General features: G+C 47.7%; 1 long non-coding RNA gene across 4 annotated transcripts; it reads right to left on the bottom strand.

The window, feature by feature from the left end:
• Positions 1 to 87: 87 nt before the first annotated feature.
• LOC114007744 (uncharacterized) lies at positions 88 to 5,106 on the bottom strand. 4 transcript variants are annotated; one of them, XR_003549325.1, is made up of 5 exons: positions 4,155 to 5,106; positions 3,751 to 3,890; positions 1,975 to 2,069; positions 1,485 to 1,619; positions 88 to 182 (listed from the first exon to the last, which is right to left on the bottom strand). It is a non-coding gene; the product is annotated as an uncharacterized LOC114007744 (long non-coding RNA). The 4 variants fall into 4 exon arrangements; XR_003549324.1 differs by lacking the exon at positions 3,751 to 3,890; XR_003549327.1 differs by lacking the exon at positions 3,751 to 3,890 and having other exon boundaries at positions 4,290 to 5,106.
• Between the last annotated feature and the right edge of the window lie 908 nt (positions 5,107 to 6,014).

Genomic DNA, 6,014 nt, shown 5'->3' with positions numbered 1-6,014 from the left:
TGCTGTGCCTGCTGTGAGACCATACATTTTTTTTTTTTTTTTTTAATGTGACTGTTGGGCAAAGGACAGAAAACCTTTCTGCTTTCACCACACGAGGTTGCCAAACCTGAGCCACTCCAGCTCCTGGCTCTTCAAGATGGTGCACCACCTGAGAGGGTCCTGGTGCAGTGCTGGTTTCTCTCCTAGATAATGAGCAATGTGGGTATCAGAGGGATGGGGAAGGGAGAAGACCCCCCAGCACATGCTTCCCCTAGGGGGAAGATCCAGGGGCCCTCTTAAGGGGCTGTGAAGACGAGGATGTTTAGCATTGGCAGGGCCTCTCCCTTTCAGCTGCCATCTCAGGTCAGGGATAGGAGTGTCTACAGTCAGCCCAAGCAGCTATCAGAATCATCTTGGCTGTGGCACTGTGCAGGTTTGAGAAGGAAGATCTCCCTTTTCAACCTCCCTGTTCACCACACAGGTTCTCTCTAAAGGAGTGGCTTCATTAACCTGGGACGCTGAGGTTCTTTGCCTGAATAATGTCCAGGTTGAGCAGCAGACATATCTGACTCTGGCCAGGACTCTGACATGGGCAGCACCTGAATGTTTGAACTTTGGATTCCTAGTGAAGAAGTTCTGTGTACCAGAGGCCCCCCTCTGCAGCTGTCTCAGTGGTGCTGCCCAAGCTGGAGAGCCTGATGCTGCCTTTTCTACTTCTTTCCCTCTACCTGGCCTCACAGAGCCAAGTCCCTGCTCTGGGGCAGACAGGAGGAGGCAATCAGCTAGCCCTTGCCACAGGTTCTGGAGGCAGCTTTGCAGGAAGCACACCATGTGTCGCCTCCCTGTCCAATCACAGCCCCAGAAGCTAGTTCCCTCAAGCAACTTCTCAGGGTCAAAGACGAAGAGTTGCTGTTTTCTCTTTAATGGACATTGGAAGAATTCTGGTTTGATTTCCCCAACCTCCTTCCCACTTCGATTTGGGGCCTCTGGGGTTTCTGAAGGCACAAGAACTATTATCATCTTGTATTACGATTTGTGATTCAAACCTCTTCGGGTGTTTTCCATGTGTACTCCACCCAAGTCAGTAGTGGGCAACCTACTGCTCTGTGCATCTGCAGATGGGGTCAGTGGCGAGGGATGTAGACCACACCCAAATTGGAAGTCTTTCCCCTCTGTGTATTGAAGAGCCCGTGAATGGTGGTCTTTGGGTTTCCCCAACCATATCCCTGGGGGAGAGCTTTTTGGGAGACTACTTACTACTCAGAGAGACCCTGGTTTCTTCCTCTGGAAGTCTCCAAGGGTCTTGGCATTTCTTGTGCTGGTGATTCCCCTCCCATCCAGCTTTTTCTGTTCATCCCAGGCAGCATGTGGTCCATTTTTCTCCCCAAACCTATTTTACTCTAAGAAGTTGGTTCTGCATTTTTACCAGAAGGCAATACTCAACGTTTTTTATTTACACACATGTAATCAAATTGCAATACTATAAACTACTACTGGTGACACACCTGAACTCAGTCTGTTTTCTTCTCAGTTGAAACCCAGCACCTTCCTCTTATTCTTTCATTCTGCCACTGTGGCTTTAAACTGTCTTCAGTGTCTTCCTCATCTCCATCATCTTCACTTTCCTTTGCACCTACAGACTTGAGAAGGAAATTTCTTACATGTTTTGGTTTCATCATCTGAATGTGCCTACTGAATGCAGCCTGTTTACCAGGCAGGGACCCTGCTGTTCTGGATGGGAGGACAAAATGCATGGGTTGCCCTCTCACCCTGCATCCCCACAACACACACAGCTTTCCTAGTAATGGCGCAGCACAGCTGACATTTTTTAAAAGTTTGCTGTGAGGGCGCAGCACAGCTGACATTTTTAAAAAGTTTCCTTTGAAGTGCTTGCACTTGCTAGAGAAAAGCAGAGAGAGGAAAAATCACCCCCTGGGGGGAATGACCACCCAGCAGTCCCTTCCCATTCTCTCAGTTTTTGGGGCATGCACATACACATGCCCAGCATGTTTTCCAAGATGTCAGGTCCAGGACTTGAGCCATGTATTTCAGCCAATCTTTGAATACTTGGGATGGATGGACTGGCTGATCTGTGGTGAGAAAGAAGGTCCTTAGTACAAGACTGCAAGAAACTGAGGGCAGCAATCTGATTTTGATAGAATGAGAGGGATGGGGACTTTTATTCAGCTTTATTCAGGGTGTGTGTTGTTACAATTTTTTTTTTTTTTTTTTTTTTTTTTACGTGATGTAAAAAATTCAAACAGTATAAAAGTATATTGACTATGAAAACCAATGATCTCCACCTCCATCCCAAATTCTTCCCCAGGAATATATCCATCCTGAGTGTGCACACACAGCCACTCTGTCCTGCCTGTATCTTGGAGCCTGTTTTAGAGTAGCCCATATGGATCTGCTTTATTCTTCTGAATGACCACGTAGCATCTCATTGTCCTGGATGTACTGTCATTTAATCATTTGGGTTGTCCCTAGCATTTATGAGTGCATGCCTATGTGTTTCTGTTTATTCTTTAATTTGGATCTCTATATAGGGTAAATTCCATAAAGGGTAATGGCTGAGTCAGACAGTGGGTGTATTCAAAATTCAGATATATTCCAGCACTGCCTTCCAGAGAAGACTGTCCCAGCTTCCACTCCTACCAACGATGTATTTTCCCCTAACACTTGCCAGTATGTAGTCACTTCTATTTTAACTACTTACTAATCTGAAAGGTGAAAATTGATGGCTTTTCCAGTCAGTTTGAATTAATTTAATTGTGAGATTGTCATTGGCCAGTTGTGTCTCCCTTCTATATAAAATTTTTGTTTGCTAAAGGCAAACCTAAGTTAGTAACAAGCTGAGAAGAACTTCTTGGATTCCTTCTCCATATTCTGCCTTAGAGGCTCCTCTCTTGTTACGTCCAATTTTTGTCTATGTGACTTTCAGACTTAGGGCCTAAGCAGTGTTGGCCAAGAGCTCACAGCTCTAAGGACCAAATAGTTCTTCAGCCCAATCAAGCTCCAAAGTGCTTTGTTTTTTACACAGAAACCAAGGCTTGCCTTGAGTCCCTCCACTGGCCGGCTATCCTTGGAAAGTCATTCTGCAGCTGAGTCAGGTTGTAAACAAACCACTCACGGTCACCAAAGTGCCTGAGACATCCTCACGGAATGCTACTGGAGTGTTCTGGCATTTGCTGGAGATGGAACTTCTACAGCTTCTTTTGAAACAGCCATACTGCTCTTAGTTCCCAGAGCAGATGGACAGCCAGCTTGGCCAGGGGACGCAGAGCTCCAAAGAACATGCCTTTTCTGCTGCCATGTCTAAGGCTTCAGATTGTCAGTTCCTGGCACAGCTTGGGGTTGAATGAGACAAACTGTGCAGGGGAAGGACCTAGCAAAACACTCCACTCAGCAATGAGCCAAAAAAATCACCAGACCTGTTATTCTGCCCGGCTATTTTCATCCAGTAACTTAGCAATGTGCCAGGCCCATCCAGGACTGCTGGTGGATCCAGCAGAAATTTCTTTACTTCTTCCAACGTGTAGGGCCTCCAGCAAGTAAGTCACTGTCCACACTGGCTTCCCATTCCTTCTCTACAATAAATGTGGTGGATGATGGTAGGAGTTTCCCAGCTTGTTGAGCCACAGGGCCAGCTCACCTGACATTTATCCATTAGCCCACAAAGGTGGTGATACTGCAGCTGTTCTGGTCGAAGGAGGGGGTAGGAGCCAGAGACCCTTACTACCTTGACCCCAGTCTGTTTCCAAGTCCTACCTGTTTGCTACCTGTAGGCCTTCAGCAGCTTCCTCAGCGCCCCATGCTGGGGTAACTAACGTGCTAGCCATCTTCACGGCCCTCTAGCCAGTTTCTGCACTGCAGGTGCTTCCAGGGTCCCCTGCATTCCCAGCAAAGGTCTGGAAGGTGGGGAGTTCATACCTGGACCAGTGAGGGATTGAGGGTCCCACAGACACACCCCTTCTTTCTTCCCTTTGTACTCTGCTAAGTGTTTCTGGGATTCTCTGGGGGCCCTTCCCGCCCTAGGAACCACAGGTTTCTTGGAAAGTTCCGGCCAGCCCTATCCCACTACTTGAGTTTACTGTCCCTCCTCTTCTTTTCTTTCTTGACTGAAAGCTCAGGACTCTCGTTCCCCGCCCCAATGTCCCAGCATCTAAACTCACTGTGCTGGGTTTGAAGTGCTGCGGGGGCCTGGGACGAGAACCCCGTTTTGTCATAAGGGGTGGCTTCTCTGAGTTCCTCAGACCTAATTCGTTGCCACGGCCCGACGCACGGCTGAGGCCTGGTGGGAAATTCACCTGGGCAGACGACTGAACCCTCCAGAGGCTTCTGGGCGGCTGTCACTACTACCTGGGCGCCGGCCTCACCCGCGCGCCGACCGTTGTTGCCGTGGGCGGAGAGCGCCCCCAGCCCGGGTCCAACCCAGACCTTCGCGGAGCCCCGCAGTTGCGCCTGCGCGGTGTTGCTGCGCCCGCACGTGCCGCTCCCATGCGCATGCTCTTTGGGAACAGCGCAAGGCTATCTAGGAGCTCAGGGCTAGGTGGAGTCTGAATCATGCACGGTCTCTACTTCCTGCGGTTCTGGCAAGGGCCAGCAAAGGAACCGCAACCGGGGAGGTGGGAATTTGCTTTTCTGACCCTTGCTTATTAAGTCGGAGTACAGATATCCCTTTCCTTTGCAACTTTTAAACTTTTGGGGGTCCCTATAAAAGTGGTGTGTGTGTGTGTGTGTGTGTGTGTGTGTGTGACAGGTGTCCTTCTGGCCGAGTGCGTTTATCTCTGCAGGGTAAAGGACTTGGAAAGGAAACCGCGTGTGTTCATTGGCCAGTAGGTCTCTCTGGGACCTGAAGCTGAACACTTGACGCCTTGGGATTCACAGCTTTGGCCCGTTTTCTACAGATTTGTTCTTGGCTTGGTTTAGGGTGTTCGTTGAAAAGTGAAGTTTTAGGTTTTTTATTTTTTCTTCTCTTGCTTAGGAAAATCTATCCACTTCTCTCTTCCCCCTGAACCCCCACAAATGTTCTCTTATATTTTGTTGAAATGTTCGCGTGTGTGAACCTCCAGTCTCTGTAGAGCATTTATTGGTATAAGTGGTAAGGCAGGACTCAAGTTCTAATTTCCCAGTAAAAATTAACTTACTAAATGAACCACCTCGGTTTTTATTTCTACTCCACTCTTACTTGGTTTGGACTTCTTGTGTTTGAGATGCCCCTTAAACTCTCCAGTGGAGACAGCCTGTCAGTTGCAGGGTGAGTCTGGTGTAAGGGGTAAGGTCCCAGCTGAAACTAATTTTGGGTATTGTAAGCCTCCAGATGGATCAGTTCCACTTTTTTTTGGGGGGGGGGTGGAAATACTTACTCACGCTATTCTCAGAATTTGTTCTCCCACATGAACTTTTCCATGAGAGAGACATCCAGATGGATATAGAGAGAAAGAGAGACAAGGAATCCCCTCTCCCCTCCCCCAGCAGGGTCTTGATGCCAAGATCATGAGAGTAAGCTTGAGCAATCTCTTTATTATGGCTTTTAAATGGCTTTGTATGGGATGGGACCAGCAGATGGCAAAATGGTTACATGGCTGGACTCCCGTGTAGTTGACCATAATTCGAGTCCCAGACCCAGGGCTGAAAACTCACACTGGGTGCATGTGTGTGCATGCCCAAAATCCCAAGAGGAGAATGAAGGAGAAGAGATTGTGGCGTGGCCATCCCCCATCATTTCTGTCTGTCTCCCTGGTGAGCACACATGTCCTGTGGCAAAAATCTCTCTTAAAAAAAAAAATCTTTGTACAATTCTCTCCCATCCCTGCCTTTAAAAAAAAAGTTCCATCGGGATTTAAATTATCACATTAAATGTAAGTTTGGAGAGCACTGAGATTTTTATGTTAAATCTCCCCAGATTATATGAAATCATTTTCCCACTTGTTCAAGTCTTCTTTTAGATCCTCTAAGATTTTGTAATTTTTCATACAGGTTCTGTAACTTTTTTAGGGGGGAGGTTTTTGCTATTGGGCGTGTGCGCTCAC

The sequence above is a fragment of the Tupaia chinensis genome, unplaced genomic scaffold (assembly GCF_000334495.1).
Source record: "Tupaia chinensis unplaced genomic scaffold, TupChi_1.0 Scaffold000226_1, whole genome shotgun sequence".
NCBI lineage: Eukaryota > Metazoa > Chordata > Mammalia > Scandentia > Tupaiidae > Tupaia > Tupaia belangeri.
Note: the sequence above shows the minus strand (reverse complement) of the source record. Positions and strands in the feature narration are given on the sequence as shown.